General features: G+C 42.9%; 1 pseudogene; it reads right to left on the bottom strand.

Moving 5' to 3' along the window:
- The window catches only part of LOC139456459 (uncharacterized), a 30,858-nt pseudogene that overhangs the window by 2,732 nt on the left and 8,697 nt on the right, over nt 1-19,429 (bottom strand).

Here is a 19,429-nt window from a genome sequence, read left to right on the forward strand (position 1 = left end):
AACAACCATCACCACTCACTGCACAGCCAGACCGGACCCCTCCAGTTGCTGTTTCCACCAAACATGCTTGAGTCCGACTCCCCTGGTGTATATCGGACACTGTAGATGTCAGGCTCCAGCACAAGGCTGTAGGGCTCTCTGTCATACATCTGTCCACAAACAAAGGATCAGTCACTGAACTGTCATCATGTATTGTGAACGTGGATGATGGGGGAACGTGGCTGACAGGGGGAAAGTGGATGATAGGGGGAACATGGAAGATAGGGGGAACGTGACTGACAGGGGGAAAGTGGCTGATAGGGGGAATGTTGATGATAGGGGGAACATGGAAGATAGGGGGAACGTGGATGATAGGGGGAACGTGGCTGACAGGGGGAAAGTGGATGATAGGGGGAACATGGAAGATAGGGGGAACGTGACTGACAGGGGGAAAGTGGCTGATAGGGGGAATGTTGATGATAGGGGGAACATGGAAGATAGGGGGAACGTGGATGATAGGGGGAACGTGACTGACAGGGGGAAAGTGGCTGATAGGGGGAACATCATTTGACATCAAATATATCAACACCTCAAATGTTGCTAAAAGTTTAAACTGCCCGGCAAGCCTCAGAGTTTTACATTAGTATTAGACTCCTGTTGATATGTTTGATGTAAAAATGACTAGACACTCAGGTTAGATTCTCCATGTGTACAACCAGAGACCATATAATAGAGGGACGGCCCTCACCAACAGTTTATCATAAACCATCAGCGCTACGGTCTGGCATGTAACTGATACACCCCGACACCCTGCTGTCAACCTCCCTGTACCGCTGCAGATGCGCAATAGATGCGCAGACATTCACGACTGACCATTCTGGTACCACGTAAACAATATTACATAATATCCGGGGTAAGAGTTAATTCCCTTAGCCGAGATTTCTCCGACTACGACCAGCGAAAATCGAATAAATGGACGTCTCTTAGCGGATTACAAAGATTTTTTATGATATCTCACATTAGCACATGTAAATTGGCTGCAAATTGTTTGCTGAACATGTGTGTCTTCCGGGACATTTATTTCAATTTACATTCGCCACAGCCATGGATGACAACATTCACTGGGATGATTTCGTCTTGGACCTAGATATGCCACTTGAAGAATTCCCATTCTTCGATCAGGGGTTGGTTTCGGATGAATCTTGGTCTAAATAGAATGACAGTGATGTTACCACTACCAAGCCGTTGGTAAATACCTCCCAAAAGGTTACACTCAAAGAAAAAGATAGGAAATGAAAATATGACGTCTGTCCACAACCGTAAGTTTTCGAGGGCGTTCCGATATCAAAAGTATTTTATAATGTATTCTATTTGTTTTAACAATCAGTTAATAATCCCTCATTTTATGCTGCAATTGTTAACTATTATATATAAACAAATATACCAAATCTACTACGAACGCCACAGAAAACTACGATCCGGTAAATTGCACAGGAACTCAGGAAGTGTAAATAAAACTCATCCAGAAGCAAGGAAGACACTTGTAACATATCACCATATTCCCGATGTTCACAAAATATATCTCCAGATTAACTTCATATCTTATAATAAGTCCAGACTAGATTTACTTGCAAAAATGTATGATAACCGCCTGGTGTAAATGCTTTACTATTAGCCAGAAACAAATGACGCCATATTAATGGGTTTTTTTCATGTAAATTCGCTACTATTTTGTAATGCTAATAGTTCCAATGAATTAAAAATACACATTAAACTACGAGCGTTGTTCAATGAATTTTCGATGCATCCGACAATGTGCTTCGAAGGAATCAAACCTTATTGGGTTTTTTTCAAAGGGAGGCTACTGTTAAATTCCAAAGCAAAGAGGACGATTGTAATTTTACAATCGTTATTTAATATTACCCGATTAGTTTGATATTTCAGCATACAAATAATTAGGTATTTCAGGTAACAATATAGCTTCAACAAGCATAGTACCAGATATATACTAGTATATCGTAAACTGTTGTAACGTTTGTATTTTTCAAAATTGTTTCATCATAGTTTTCTATTTATATCTGATCAATGAAAAACAAACTTTAAACTCTAACCTTGAACGAGGCATGCAACTATTACTATTAAAACAAAACAAAACATCACAAACTCTGACATATGTAAATGTATTTTTCATAGAAAAGGACAATAGACCATCTTTTTATTTTACTGAATGACACCTTCGACCTTGTTGTCTCGAACTTCTTTCCCGACGACTGCCGATATAATCCTTCTTCATAATCAATATTTACACGGCATAAAATAAATAATTGATTAAATGTAGTCATGATTAATACAGACAAAATCTACAGAAGATAACAAATATGTAGTATTGTAGTATGTAGTATATGAGCGATATGTGATAGAAGCCTAACTGAAACAAAGTTAAACTTACGAAGAAATGGCGAAATCAATGGTAAAAAAATATGCGTCTTACAAAAACAATTCTAATATCATACACTATAAGTCACATTGTAGAATGTTTCAAACGATATATGTGGTTGATAATCACAGGAAAAATTCATGTTATGTCGTCTGCTATATGGTAATTTACTTAAAATATGTGACGTAAAATATGGCCTTGCGCCAAAAATAAAAAAAAAACAACTACGGATCGTACCTTAATAACTTTGGTACCAAGCCAAAGGGGAAATCGTGATGAATGTAAAACTTTTTAATTCAGGACCGATAATAGGAACACATTCGTCTGAAAGCATGCGAAAATTAAGAGCTGGGGTGTAATTATTTCGGGAAAATTCAGATTTAGTCCCATTTCTGGAGTCAAATTCTGAAATTTCGCATCCACACTAAATTTGTTAATGGCACCAAGCCAATTTTTAACATATCTCCTTCTTATACACTTAGGTAACCAAGGACTTTCATTGCGAATTAGAGGTCATTATTGAAAATCAAAATCTGCCCTTTTGCCGATTTTACATGTGCGCCATTTTGTTCTCTCGGACAAAGACAAAGCGTGATCACAGCCATCAAATACAGTGACAACGACATGCTTTAGGGCACCAACAAATCTCAGTTGTAATGTTAACAATGTTAAGAAATACATGAGTGTAAATATGTATTGTGAAATATATTTTTTGCATGGGAAAAAAAGGCGACAACGATGACTGCAGTGAACGCGTTTCTGCTCGCTTCCGGACAGGCTGCGCAGTACAAGCCGTAGCACTGATGGTTTCGCGCATAGGCTAGAGGGCCGTCCCTCTATTATATGGTCTCTGGTACAACTGAGGTTTTGAAGGGGAGATATATTATAACATACCTTTGCTAACGAGCGGACACCAAACGGAGAGAGAAACATGTGAGGATCACAGACAGCTTGTAAGGATGTGCAGCAGCCGAGACTTGGGGACGAGGGACAGGTAGTACCTGTTGTCCTCCATCTTGTGTACCTGCAACAGACATGTACAAAACTTGATGCGTTGCCTACAAGTTGGATCAGGCAGGCAAATGGGTAATACTAAAAAAATGGAATATTAAAACGAATATGCTTTCTGGGATATTTTATATCAAGCATCCAAACACTCCAAATGTGGACGGAAGATTTGTGTGCGAAATGGAAATCTTGAAGAAGAAAAAGTTCACCTTTGTTTCATGTTTTGTTTGTTTGTTGATACTTATAGAGCATGATTCAATAAGCTGACTAAGCACTATAAAGGATAGTCAAATCACTGTCCTGACATTGTCCATTTCCGTTTCTGTATTTCAATATGAGTATGGTATTTTGTACTGTCATAAAATGATAAAGGATAGGATATTAAAAACAAGTATTCCATATGGAAATATATGGTAAGGATGCTTTACCCCTTCTTCATGTGTATATAAATAATTATCCTCCCTTTCTGTTTGTTTGTTGTTTAACGCCATACTCAGCAATATTCCAGCTATATGACGTCGGTCTGTAAAATAATCGAGTCTTGACCAGACAATCCAGTGATTGACATCATGAGCATCGATCCACGCAATTGAGATGGAAGTACTAGTTTGGGTGTCTCACATGCTCCTTCTCCTTGCTGCTACATGTCTCCAGCCTCTCTGTGACAGCTGCAGCAGCGGCAGGGACATCAATGACTGCAGCAGCAAACAGCGGTACCAGGCCCACTAATGACTTCAGCCGTACAGGGATCGGCTCTGCCCCGCGGTGCAGGACATCGTAGTAGAACCTGTCTCCTGGATGCCATAGGCCTGGAATAATATGTGGTCATTGGGTGGAAGTCAAGGTACTGTAAATCATGAAATTAATGTGTCACCAAATTAATTCCAGGATAATGAATGGTATGGGATGACAGCAGGTTGCTGTACTGGACATTCACTTCATGTGTGAGCAGAGTTTTCAGTCTGAGTGCGGTATCCATGTTAAACTGTGGTATGGTATCTTGGTGAGCTTGCACTATAAACTGGCATAAGTCCGCATTAGCACAAGCAGCTACACTTATCAGAGTCATCTAGTCATATACTTATCTAGTTATCTCAGAGTCATCCAGTCATATACTTATCTAGTTATCTCAGTTACCTAGTCATATACTCATCTAATTATCTAAAGGTCATCTAGTCATATACTCATCTAGTTATCTTAGAGTCATCTAGTCATATACTCATCTAGTTATCTCCGAGTCAACCAGTCATATACTCATCTAGTCATATCAGAGTCATCTAGTCATATCAGAGTCATCTAGTCATACACCCATCTATTTATCTCAGTCATATATTCATCTAGTTATCTAAAAATCATCTAGTCATATACTCATCTAGTTATCCAAATGTCATCTAGTCATATACTCATCTAGTTATCTCCGAGTCAACCAGTCATATACTTATCTAATCATATCGGCGTCATCTAGTCATATACTCATCTTGTTATCTCAGAGTCATCCAATCATGTACTTATCTAGTTATCTCACAGTCATCCAGTAATATACTCATCTAGTCATATCCGAGTCATCTAGTCATATACCCATCTAGTCATATACTCATCTAGTTATCTCAGAGTCATCCAGTCATATACTTATCTAGTTATCTCACAGTCATCCAGTCATATACTTATCTAGTCCTATCAGTCATCTAGTCCTATCAGTCATCTAGTCATATACCCATCTAGTTATCTCAGAGTCATCTAGTCATATACTCATCTAGTCCTATCAGAGTCATCTGGTCATATACTCATCTAGTCATATCAGAGTCATCTAGTCATATACTCATCTAGTTAGCTCAGTCATCTAGTCATATACTCATCTAGTCCTATCAGAGTCATCTAGTCATATACTCATCTAGTCATATCAGAGTCATCTAGTCATATACTCATCTAGTTAGCTCAGAGTCATCTAGTCATATACTCATCTAGTCCTATCAGAGTCATCTAGTCATATACTCATCTAGTCCTATCAGAGTCATCTAGTCATACAACCAGTCATCTCATCAGAGTCATCTGCTCAGCTCAAGGCTTCATTTCCTTTCACAAGATTGTGTTAGTGAAGAAGTCCCTTGACCCCAACTGTCCACTTGTGTCGTGGACGCTGCCTGCAGTGATGCTCCATGTCCTTCTACACTTGCCATCATACCGCTGAAATATTGCTGCTACCTCATTAAACAACTAACAATCAACCAGTATAATTAAATCTGTCTGTGTAGTATCTATATACTCACAAACTATACACAGTGTGGAGCTACAACAAAGACTTCTTATCATGAGACTGTTACCTCCATTGTTGAAGCTGCGATTCATCTGTACTGCAATGTGTAGGAAGACATCTAAGAAGTGTTTTGATTGGAGGAGACAGCTAGGTTCAGTGATGCCCATGTGCAGAGATATTTCGGCCATGTTGAGAGCGGCAAGTGCCACCCATGCCGACCCATCTGCCTGAGAAACAACAAACACTCAGAGAAACCACTCATCTACACAAGGTGTTTCCTTGTGCGTGTGTTTGTTTGTTTTGTGTGAGTCTGTTTTTTTGTTTAGCGTGTGTGTACGTGTGCGAGCTTTTGTACAGTTTGGACTAATCCTGATTTTATAGTGCTGACATAGAGATACCATGCCACAGTTTATCATGCATACCCTACTCAGACTTTATATGCAGACTCCGAGCAAACAAATCCTCGTTTCATCCCCTTAATGCCAAAGGCCAGGCAGGGTAGCAACAAGTACCATCTATTAACATCTTTTGGTATGACCCAGCCAGCGGATCAAGCACTGACTGGGGAGACAGTCCATCCACTACACCATAGTTACTAACATTGGACCAGAGGTGTTACAACATTTTCACCAATATGACCAAAGACAAACAACAGGACATGTTATGAGCAAAGCCGTAGTTAACCTTTTTTGACAGGGGGGGCAAATATTTGTACAAGTATCACTTGTCCCCTACTTGATTCAAATAAAACTGTTTTCTATAAAAAGTCTAGGGGGGCAACTGCCCTCCCTGCCCTCCCTGCCCCCCCGGCTGGCTACGGCACTGATGAGATAAAATCAACTACTACAATTTTTGTTTTTGAACTACATTTCTAGTTCCAGTAAAAGCTGGAATACATTGTCACACATCTTGTGAATGAAAGTTTTGAGGTCAGTGAAAGCAAGCACATGGTAAAGCGTTTCGATGTAACACCCGTAAAGATCCCTGGTAGAATTGGTTTTCAGCATCCCATGCTTGCCGTAAAAGGTAACTATGCTAGTTGTAAGAGGTGACTAACAGATTGGGTGGTCAGGCTTGGTGACTTGGTTGATGCATGTCATCGTATCCCAATAGCGTGGATCGATGGTTATGATGTTAATCACTCGATTGTCTGGTCCAGACTCGATTACTTACAGACTGCCGTCATATAGCTGGAATATTGCTGAGTGCAGCATTAAACAACAAACAAAGCCTACCGGTATGTCAGTTGTGGGCCAACGTGTCAGGGATTTTACTGGTGCTTCTTATAACATTGCACACTCACATGTATGTTGTATGTTGTCTTTCATCATCTTCCTGAGGCAAGAGAGTTAACTGACTATAAAAGTCTAGTTTCCACTCTTGCCAAACTAGGCTGGTATTATGGAGTTACATTTTGGCTGGACTAACGAGTCTATGCATAGTCCAATCAAAATCTCGCAACGAAATCGAAATCCGGTTTGTAACCTTCATGCAAATTTTGGGATTTGCAAAGCATGTGCACCAACAACTCTTTGTCAACAGATATTTGCCAAATCTTTTCATGTTTTTAATCGAGGTGCTCATATGATTTGAGGCACTTCGCGATGTACGACCTGTTTTATCACACCTAAGATCTTGATTATCAAATCATATTGACAGAGCACCACCATTTTGTTTGAAGCAAATGCAAGTGATACGAGAGGCGGAATCTGATTGGTCCATAAGAGAGGCATAGAAGGGACATAACTCATAATATCCACTGGGGCGCTACAATCGAGCCTAGGAATTCCAGCATAGTTCGGCAAGGGTGGAAACTGGACTTTTAAAGTCAGTTAACAATCTTGCCTCGTGAAGATGGTCTTTCATGGGCATTTTGAAGTTAGATAACAACATAATGAGGAAGCCAATGGCATTAACGGGATATAACTTCATACTGTTATCTTTGTACATTAACCTTGCCCTGTCTAAACATATCAGCATATATGTATGACTTGATGTTGTATATCGGACAACCTTTTTTTTAGAGGGGAGAGTCTAGTCAGTTGTTCCCCATACAGGTAGCCGGGCAATTCAGATAAATGTGATAAACCCAAAAGTGGGAAAGGTATGACAATGGGTATAGGGAGAAAAGGTACTGTACTCAACATGAGGATTGTGAGAATTTGCAGGAAATACCCCTCTATGCATAAAATGGACTTGTCCAACATTGCCAAGGTCGGATTTTTATGAGGGAGTCATTATTATTTAAATATGGGTAAATATTTTTAAAGTTTGTACATTTTATCATCATCCTGAAAGAGGCTGTACATAATGTTGATATCTCATCCAAGAAATAAACAACTTGTGGTTATATCGTACAATAAAAGTGCAGGGAGAATAAACCATTTGGGGCTGCACTTGTCATTTATTTTTTAAATAAATCTTACGGAGTTCCGCTGATAAAGGGGTCACCCTGAAACATCATTACAAACAAGAAAGATGTTTTTATCCAGAAAGGTGTCATGTCTTCACATGTTTTGACATGTCGGTCATAGGTGATGCATCTCCATGAACAGTGTTGTTTTGTTCAAACTTGTGATAGTATTATTCTTTTGTGATTTGACCAATTCAGTTTTCCAAACATCCATGATATTTCTAATGCATTATAATGTTGATATACTAGAAGTATGGCTGTACGCCCTGATCAGTACCAGATGCTGCAACACTGACTGCTAGAACCTCCTAGCTATTGTTGGTAGTTCTGCAGGTAAAGTGTTCACTCATAACACTATAGATCCCTGTTTGATTCCAATGTTCTATTGTCATATACCAGCATCAGTTCTGTAAAGTTTGGTTCAATAAAGACAATTCTGATGATTTTACAAATAATAACTTCCTGAATTTTCCTGTAACTCACTTGATGCCCTGTAACTGCAATATCTCCATGTAACTGAAGTGTCTCCCCATAACTCAAGTATGTCCCTGTAACTCAAGTATCTCCCTGTAACTCAAGTGTCTCCCTGTAACTCAAGTGTCTCCCTGTAACTCAAGTATCTCCCTGTAACTCAAGTGTCTCCCTGTAACCCAAGTATCTCCCTGTAACCAAAGTGTCTCCCTGTAACCCAAGTGTCTCCCTGTAACCCAAGTGTCTCCCTGTAACTCAAGTGTCTCCATGTAACTCAAGTGTCTCCATGTAACTCAAGTGTCTCCCTGTAACTCAAGTATCTCCCTGTAACTCAAGTGTCTCCCTGTAACTCAAGTGTCTCCCTGTAACCCAAGTGTCGCCCTGTAACCCAAGTGTCTCCCTGTAACTCAAGTATCTCCCTGTAACTCAAGTGTCTCCCTGTAACTCAAGTGTCTCCCTGTAACCCAAGTGTCTCCCTGTAACTCAAGTATCTCCCTGTAAGTCAAGTGTCTCCCTGTAACTGTAAGTCAAGTGTCTCCCTGTAACTCAAGTATCTCCCTGTAACCAAAGTGTCTCCCTGTAACTCAAGTGTCTCCCTGTAACCCAAGTGTCTCCCTGTAACTCAAGTGTCTCCCTGTAACTCAAGTATGTCCCTGTAACTCAAGTGTCTCCATGTAACTCAAGTGTCTCCATGTAACTCAAGTGTCTCCATGTAACTCAAGTATGTCCATGTAACTCAAGTATCTCCCTGTAACTCAAGTGTCTCCCTGTAACTCAAGTGTCTCCCTGTAACTCAAGTATCTCCCTGTAACTCAAGTATCTCCCTGTAACTCAAGTGTCTCCCTGTAACTCAAGTGTCTCCCTGTAACTCAAGTGTCTCCATGTAACTCAAGTGTCTCCCTGTAACCCAAGTATCTCCCTGTAACTCAAGTATGTCCCTGTAACTCAAGTATCTCCCTGTAACTGAAGTATCTCCCTGTAACTCAAGTATGTCCCTGTAACTCAAGTATGTCCCTGTAACTCAAGTATCTCCCTGTAACTCAAGTGTCTCCCTGTAACTCAAGTATCACCCTGTAACTCAAGTGTCTCCCTGTAACTCAAGTGTCTCCCTGTAACTCAAGTGTCTCCCTGTAACTCAAGTATCTCCCTGTAACTCAAGTGTCTCCCTGTAACCCAAGTATCTCCCTGTAACCAAAGTGTCTCCCTGTAACCCAAGTGTCTCCCTGTAACTCAAGTGTCTCCCTGTAACTCAAGTGTCTCCATGTAACTCAAGTGTCTCCATGTAACTCAAGTGTCTCCCTGTAACTCAAGTGTCTCCCTGTAACTCAAGTGTCTCCCTGTAACCCAAGTGTCTCCCTGTAACCCAAGTGTCTCCCTGTAACTCAAGTATCTCCCTGTAACTCAAGTATCTCCCTGTAACTCAAGTGTCTCCCTGTAACTCAAGTATCTCCCTGTAACTCAAGTGTCTCCCTGTAACTCAAGTATCTCCCTGTAACTCAAGTGTCTCCCTGTAACCCAAGTATCTCCCTGTAACTCAAGTATCTCCCTGTAACTCAAGTGTCTTCCTGTAACTCAAGTGTCTCCCTGTAACTCAAGTATCTCCCTGTAACCCAAGTATCTCCCTGTAACTCAAGTATCTCCCTGTAACCCAAGTATCTCCCTGTAACCCAAGTGTCTCCCTGTAACTCAAGTGTCTCCCTGTAACCCAAGTATCTCCCTGTAACTCAAGTATCTCCCTGTAACTCAAGTATCTCCCTGTAACTCAAGTGTCTCCCTGTAACTCAAGTGTCTCCCTGTAACTCAAGTATCTCCCTGTAACTCAAGTATCTCCCTGTAACCCAAGTATCTCCCTGTAACCCAAGTATCTCCCTGTAACTCAAGTGTCTCCCTGTAACCCAAGTATCTCCCTGTAACTCAAGTATCTCCCTGTAACTCAAGTGTCTTCCTGTAACTCAAGTATCTCCCTGTAACCCAAGTATCTCCCTGTAACCCAAGTGTCTCCCTGTAACTCAAGTGTCTCCCTGTAACCCAAGTGTCTCCCTGTAACTCAAGTGTCTCCCTGTAACCCAAGTGTCTCCCTGTAACTCAAGTGTCTCCCTGAAACAATATCCTGCAACCCCCTTACCTGTGTCAGCGTGTACCCACGGGGTATGTTGGACCTGTCAATCACGCTGATGTTGTCCAAGCCCAGGAAGCCGCCGCCGGTGTAGAGGCTGTCAGGGCTGAGACGGCCCACCCACCTGCAGGAGAACGAGCATCTCTAGAGAGGAGGCCTTCATCAACAGTCGCATATCCTGATCCTGTTTCTGTAGGTGAACTCCCCACAAAGTTGTCACATACTGGTTATAAACTTGTAGAAACAATACATATGACCATATCCTTACAGAATAGCCTATGAGCAACAAGGAATTACAGATGATCTGTCACGAGTGAATTAAGCCTTGGCGAGGACATTACTTTGCAAGAGAGTAATAATCCCTAATTTGTAGTTGCGAGTAGGTTATTCTCCATATTACCCAAAAAGTTTTCTGAGAAATGTCGTGAAAATTGTGATGCTGATGTGAAACACCACACCTGTACCTACCATTCAAAGTTTCTGATGAGGGGAGGGTAGCAGCGGGTCAGGAAGTCCATGTCGTTACTGTCATCGGCTCTGTGCACACCTAGACACGCCCATGCATGCAGGGGAGGGTTGGGGTCACTGAGGTTAAACTCACAGCCTGGAAACTAAACACACAGAAACGTATGACATATCATCAACAGAGACAAAGTGACTGCATACCACCAACATCTCCAACTACTAACCGGTCCTCGAGGAATTGCTAGTCTTAAACAAAATTGCTTTATGGTTCGAATATCTGACTATGCACTTTGTAATTGCATAGGCAAAACAATCTCAATTTGAAAACTCCTTCTCCTTCATGTATCAATTTTTCTATCCACATATACCAGTGACTGATATTTGTAACCATCATACTGACCAAACCATCACACATCTGTCTGTAACACCTACCTCACCATCACACATCTGTAACAGCTTCCTCGCCATCACACATCTGTCTGTAACACCTACCTGACCATCACACATCTGTCTGTAACACCTACCTGACCATCACACATCTGTCTGTAACACCTACCTGACCATCACACAGCTGTCTGTAACACCTACCTGGCCATCACACATCTGTCTGTAACACCTACCTGGCCATCACACATCTGTCTGTAACACCTACCTCACCATCACACATCTGTAACACCTACCTCACCATCACACATCTGTAACACCTACCTCACCATCACACATCTGTCTGTAACACCTACCTCACCATCACACATCTGTAACACCTACCTCACCATCACACATCTGTCTGTAACACCTACCTGGCCATCACACATCTGTCTGTAACACCTACCTCACCATCACACATCTGTAACACCAACCTCACCATCGCACATCTGTCTGTAACACCTACCTCACCATCACAAATCTGTCTGTAACACCTACCTGACCATCACACATCTGTTTGTAACACCTACCTGCCCATCACACTTCTGTCTGTAGCACCTACCTGACCATCACACATCTGTCTGTAACACCTACCTGACCATCACACAGCTGTCTGTAACACCTACCTGGCCATCACACATCTGTCTGTAACACCTACCTGGCCATCACACATCTGTCTGTAACACCTACCTCACCATCACACATCTGTAACACCTACCTCACCATCACACATCTGTAACACCTACCTCACCATCACACATCTGTCTGTAACACCTACCTCACCATCACACATCTGTAACACCTACCTCACCATCACACATCTGTCTGTAACACCTACCTGGCCATCACACATCTGTCTGTAACACCTACCTCACCATCACACATCTGTAACACCAACCTCACCATCGCACATCTGTCTGTAACACCTACCTCACCATCACAAATCTGTCTGTAACACCTACCTGACCATCACACATCTGTTTGTAACACCTACCTGCCCATCACACTTCTGTCTGTAGCACCTACCTGACCATCACACATCTGTCTGTAACACCTACCTGACCATCACACATCTGTCTGTAACACCTACCTGACCATCACACAGCTGTCTGTAACACCTACCTGGCCATCACACATCTGTCTGTAACACCTACCTGGCCATCACACATCTGTCTGTAACACCTACCTCACCATCACACAGCTGTAACACCTACCTCACCATCACACATCTGTAACACCTACCTCACCATCACACATCTGTCTGTAACACCTACCTCACCATCACCCATCTGTAACACCTACCTCACCATCACACAACTGTCTGTAACACCTACCTGGCCATCACACATCTGTCTGTAACACCTACCTCACCATCACACATCTGTAACACCAACCTCACCATCGCACATCTGTCTGTAACACCTACCTCACCATCACAAATCTGTCTGTAACACCTACCTGACCATCACACATCTGTTTGTAACACCTACCTGCCCATCACACTTCTGTCTGTAACACCTACCTCACCATCACACATCTGTCTGTAACACCTACCTCACCATCACACATCTGTCTGTAACACCTACCTGGCCATCACACATCTGTCTGTAACACCTACCTCACCATCACACATCTGTAACAACTACCTCACCATCACACATCTGTCTGTAACACCTACCTGGCCATCACACATCTGTCTGTAACACCTACCTCACCATCACACATCTGTAACACCAACCTCACCATCGCACATCTGTCTGTAACACCTACCTCACCATCACACATCTGTCTGTAACACCTACCTCACCATCACACATCTGTTTGTAACACCCACCTGCCCATCACACATCTGTTTGTAACACCCACCTGCCCATCACACTTCTGTCTGTAACACCCACCTGACCATCACACATCTGTCTGTAACACCTACCTGGCCATCACACATCTGTCTGTAACACCTACCTCACCATCACACATCTGTAACACCTACCTCACCATCGCACATCTGTCTGTAACACCCACCTGCCCATCACACATCTGTTTGTAACACCCACCTGCCCATCACACATCTGTTTGTAACACCCACCTGCCCATCACACATCTGTTTGTAACACCCACCTGCCCATCACACTTCTGTCTGTAACACCTACCTCACCATCACACATCTGTTTGTAACACCCACCTGCCCATCACACATCTGTTTGTAACACCCACCTGCCCATCACACATCTGTCTGTAACACCCACCTGCCCATCACTCTTCATGTATCTGTCTGTGAGGAACAGCTCCAGCTGATGTTTACAGAAGTCAATGTCGACACGGATGTAGGGGATCATGTGGAACGCCAGGTCCCATGGGGCATACTGGAAGATGAGGAGTATGATGAAGATGCTAATATTTGGGGGGAAGAATAATATGATGATCTGAGTGAGGGATTTTACCATCCTTGTTGATGTCATCTTCCTGAGGCAAGGGCATTAACTGACTATAAACATCCAGTTTCCACCCTTGCAGAACTAGACTGGAATTTCCAGGCTCGATCGTAGCTCCACAAGCGGCTATCATGAGTTTTGTCCCTTTAATGTCCTTCCTATTGACCAACCAGATTCAACCTTTCATATCACTTGCATTTGCTTCAAACAAAATGGCGGTGCCTAGTCAAGATGATCTGATTTATAATCAAGATCCATATTGTGATAAAACATGTTATACCTAGCAAAGTGCATCAAATCATGTGAGCACCTTGATTAAAAATATGAAGTGATTAGCAAAATGTCGGTTGCCGCCGAGCTGGAGGTACACCTGCTTTGAAAATCCTGCAGTAGACTGAAATCTGCACGTTGAAATCCATGTTGTTTACAAACCGGATGTTTAATTCGTTACGTGATTTTGATTGGACTATACATAGACTCGTTTGGCCAGGCAAAATGTAACTACGGAATTCCAGCCTAGTCCGGCAAGGCTGGAAAGTGGACTTTTATAGTCAGTTAATGCCCTTGCCTCTGGAAGATGCGTTTATATATGGTATTCATCGCCATTCTAGAGTGATAAATACTCTGGACTCATTCACCCTCATGACCTGATTCCTACAGTGTCCATCTTTCTTATCACTAACCTAGCACATGACTTCTTCCACACACGGGAGGTGTTTGGTTGGACAACTATTTTCAAAATCATATCATTCAACACTACACACTTCCAATCGTGATTGATTAAGTACGGTTCACCAGTCATCTTATCTTATGGAATGTCCTTGAACTTTGAACTAATATCACCTTGACAATCACATTAGCCAGTACAAGTGGATTTACCCAAGGAAACTCCCACTTGTCTGGCACAGCGATGATGTCCGAGTTCCTGATGTGCTGCCATCCCTCGTTCCACACTTGCCTCACTGGAGGGTCATCAGAGGTCGCACTGGCCTTGGCCTGACCTCTTGACCCTGAATAAATAAACACTGACTGAATGGACATTTATGCTAATGTCAGCAATATCACATGAACATCAATAGCGCCAGGACAATACCAGCTGGGCCAGGTATTGGCAGGGAATGAAGATACACACTCAGCAAGCAGCCAGGCCACAGTGACTCTTACATGAACGTAGATTAAACACATCACGTGACCGCATTAGCTAGATTCAGGGGACGTAACTCTCATCTTGTTACATTACTGAAAGTACATGTCATTGAGGAACATGTTTGTTATTGTTTTGATTTTGAATTATGACAGTTGTACTATACAGCGCCGCTGTATAATAGACAGTCCCTTGTACCAGTGCACATGCGCAATCAGAACAGAAACCAGATATACTTTTAAACACGCCTGTGTTTCAACCTGTTCAATACTTGTTTAGTTATTGTCATTTCATGCTGGTTCTCTCAAGTAAAGTGTTTGAAGAAATGTTCTGTTTTTATTTATAAGTAAACAACTTGCGGCAGTCAAACGGTACACTGGCAAGACGAGGTAAAAGCAGGCTTCGACCAGGACGTTCGTCTCGGCGTGTTGGAGGAAGTACCTGTCAGTACGCCGGTGACATGGTGTCACCGCATGGTAATCTGCACGAAACAGAACTGCAAGACGCGGCACACCATTGACTTCCAGGCCTTGAAAAAGCATGCGTTCCACGAAACCCACAACACCCAATCCCCGTTCCACCAGGCAAGACAAGAAGTGCAAGACAGTGTTCGACACATGGAATGGTTACCACAGTGTTCCACTACACGAGGACGACCGCCACAAGACGACCTTCATCACTCCATGGGGGCGCTACCGGTACCTTTCAGCCCCACAAGGGTACATTGCATCGGGGGACGGTTACTGACAATGGTACGACAAGACCAAGTGCGTGGACGATATGCTGATCGATCTATGATGACATAGCAACCCGCATCACTGTACCAGTGCCCATCATGACACTGCAGCTACCTGCCCTCGACAGCAACCCCACGACGCAGAAGGGGCCCACACAGCCAACGGTACTGACGTCAGTAAGCACACCCCGGCACAAGACACCACCCAATTCAGTCACGGCATCAGCACCAGGACGAGGCACACCGAGGTATTACTGTAGACATCTTGAATGTGGAGACTGATGTTACAGCAATAGCCTTCATGCAGCATTATGTTGTTGTTAAACAGTTACATTGAAGTTCACAAGTGGCTTTCAATAAATATAGGTCATTATATTTCCCTGAAAAGTGTTACTAGGTAAACTATTTCTGATGTGTTCAGATGCCTTTGATTTTCTGTTGCACATTGTGATTGAGACCCTCTGGTCTGTATGCCACATATATGGAAATGTGACCTGACATCTCTCTCTATTGGTGGGTATATTGCTGTGTTTGTAAATCCACCCAGTTAAAAAAATTTGGTCACTCTGTCACCATCTATTCGTGTAAACCAACAAATTTACACAATCCCAACAAAGATGTCTTGCCATCCTGACACTGGAATATTTGGTTGTATTTTTCAACCATAGGTTTCACTGGTGCATGTTTTATATAGTTAAATCAATTCATGATTGTTAACTATTTGATTTTGTCAATATCCCGGCTCGGTCCGGATGATGATACGGTTTTGATAAGCGGAAGCGGAAGTACTTCCAGGGATGTAAAAAGACGGACGCGTGGCAGGCATAAAGAAGACGAGATAGAAGACAAACGTTAGCGAACTTTATTTGTCATTGTAAAAGGTTTACAGTGTCACAATAGTACACATGATGAATGGCATCACTTACTGTTAATGGCCTTCTCCACATCATACAGGTAGAACTGCTTGGACCACAGCAGGCCTGCCACAGCCTGCCGGGATAGGGACTCCTCCTCTTTACTCCACTTTGGGGACATGAGCTGGAAAAACACAACACAGCATCACTGGACCAGACAATCCATTGTGACATCAGGAACACCCATCTGCACAATTGGGATATGATGACATGCATCATTCAAGTCAGAGAGCCTCAACACCTGATTCCGTTTGTTGCCTCTTATCACATGCAAAGCGCCTCTTATGGCAAGCATGGGTTGCTGAAGACCTATTCTAACCTGGAGTGAGTGAGTGAGTGAGTGAGTGAGTGAGTGAGTGGGTGAGGCAGATTTACACTGTGTATACCAGATTGTATGCTTATACCTCGATAAATGTAAAGACATATTCAAGCCAATTCTTAGAAATAAATAAGTATAAAATAATAAGGCCAGGGTCTACATATTTAGCCATTAACAGAAAATAATCAGTGATATCTTTCAACCCAATAATGCAACACATGCCCCACCCATTCTATTATCAGCCAATCAGGAAACAGTAGTCTGTTAGTAGGCATGGCCAATCTTTTGTTACTTGCTAACATATTGAACTTGTGGGAAAACTAACTTTAGAATAAAACATTTTTGTTTCAGCTTTTCTCTTGTTGATGATGTTGTCCATCTGCAAAACACTCAGAGCTGAGCAAGGGTTGGAGTTCTGTATTGACCAGTAGATCTTCTTGTGGCCACCAGGGGTCACTGTTAGCCAGTAGGGGGCAGCACATTTACTTCCACAGTGGCCAGAGTTTACAGCAGTACAATCACCTGAAGAAAATAACTTCAACTGTAGGTAGTAGAAGATATTGTGGCAACACTACTGAGGGGATTAACATTTCGTGTTTTCAGATTTATGAGTATTCTTGACGATTTGAAACCTAAAAATATAATTGGAACCAGCTGTTATAGGATAAAAAACTCAATAACAACTGAATAACATTACGAAATACAAACATCATCTGTTATCTTAGCACTCTATCTATCTCTAGCATAACTGTGAGACAGACATGAAGAACTCTTGAATGTGATGACATCATGGTACAATGGATGACATCACAGTACAATGATGTCATGATCTGTCCGGATACAATGGATGATGTCATAAGTTCTGTGACAACTGAAACCACCATTTTGGCATTTCATGCTGGCCTTAGTACTGAATACAATCTAGGGCTGGGAGGGGTAACTCGGGTAGGGTGGGTACGGAGTAGGATCCGGGTACCCACAGGACTATCCGGACCCACAGTTAGTCATATGATATTTTGTTTAATGGCAAAATTTATCTATAACTCTAAGTGACAAATGTTCATATTTCTTTCTGACTATACACACATTCCTTCTGACTTTGTATGTTTGCAGTCAACTTCAGTGTATTCATGACCAGATCGGTTTTTAAATATGTGTATCTAAATTTACTCTGACAGGTGTACGGTCAAACGTTTCCCAATCGGGCATTTTGTACCTTTCTCTTGAGACCTACAGTGGGTATCCTGGTAGGGTCGGGTAATAGGGGGTTGGGTACCCGGGTAGTAAATTTGGACTCGTCCCATCCCTCATACAATCATACCATGATAGCCTAGTGAAAGCCTTATTACCTTGTACGATGTATCTGTGAAAGGCATCCTTATAGAAGCTTGTCTCCAGGTTTACATTGTCCTTTTGTGAGGCTGGTGGAGTTTCAGTGTGTTCAGTACTCTGATGGTGTGAGCTCGGCCGAGTGTCCAGGTGTTCAGTACTCTGATGGTGTGAGCCTGGCTGGGTGTCCAGGTGTTCAGTACTCTCATGGTGTGAGCTCGGCCGTGTGTCCAGGTGTTCAGTACTCTCATGGTGTGAGCTCGGCCGAGTGTCCAGGTGTTCAGTACTCTGATGGTGTGAGCTCGGCCGTGTGTCCAGGTGTTCAGTACTCTCATGGTGTGAGCTCGGCCGTGTGTCCAGGTGTTCAGTACTCTCATGTTGTGAGCTCGGCCGTGTGTCCAGGTGTTCAGTACTCTGATGGTGTGAGCTCGGACGAGTGTCCAGGTGTTCAGTACTCTCATGGTGTGAGCTCGGCCGTGTGTCCAGGTGTTCAGTACTCTGATGGTGTGAGCTCGGCCGTGTGTCCAGGTGTTCAGTACTCTGATGGTGTGAGCTCGGCCGTGTGTCCAGGTGTTCAGTACTCTGATGGTGTGAGCTCGGCCGTGTGTCCAGGTGTTCAGTACTCTCATGGTGTGAGCTCGGCCGAGTGTCCAGGTGTTCAGTACTCTGATGGTGTGAGCTCGACCGTGTGTCCAGGTGTTCAGTACTCTGATGGTGTGAGCTCGGCCGAGTGTCCAGGTGTTCAGTACTCTGATGGTGTGAGCTCGGCCGTGTGTCGTTGTTGCAGAACAACACCTCCCCTGGGCTGACCGTGTCGGTGTGAAACTCAACCTGAAATTGCCCTGCAAGAACGGTGTACATTCAAGACTGACCACATACACACAACAATCCCCTTCATCACGAGGCATCCCGTATTGACTTGAGTTTCATGCGCAGCCCTCTATAGGAGATTCAGTCTGCACAGCGAATCACGGCACCAGCGAAAC

Source organism: Haliotis cracherodii, unplaced genomic scaffold (genome assembly GCF_022045235.1).
Source record: "Haliotis cracherodii isolate W230 unplaced genomic scaffold, xgHalCrac1.p SCAF_11, whole genome shotgun sequence".
NCBI lineage: Eukaryota > Metazoa > Mollusca > Gastropoda > Lepetellida > Haliotidae > Haliotis > Haliotis cracherodii.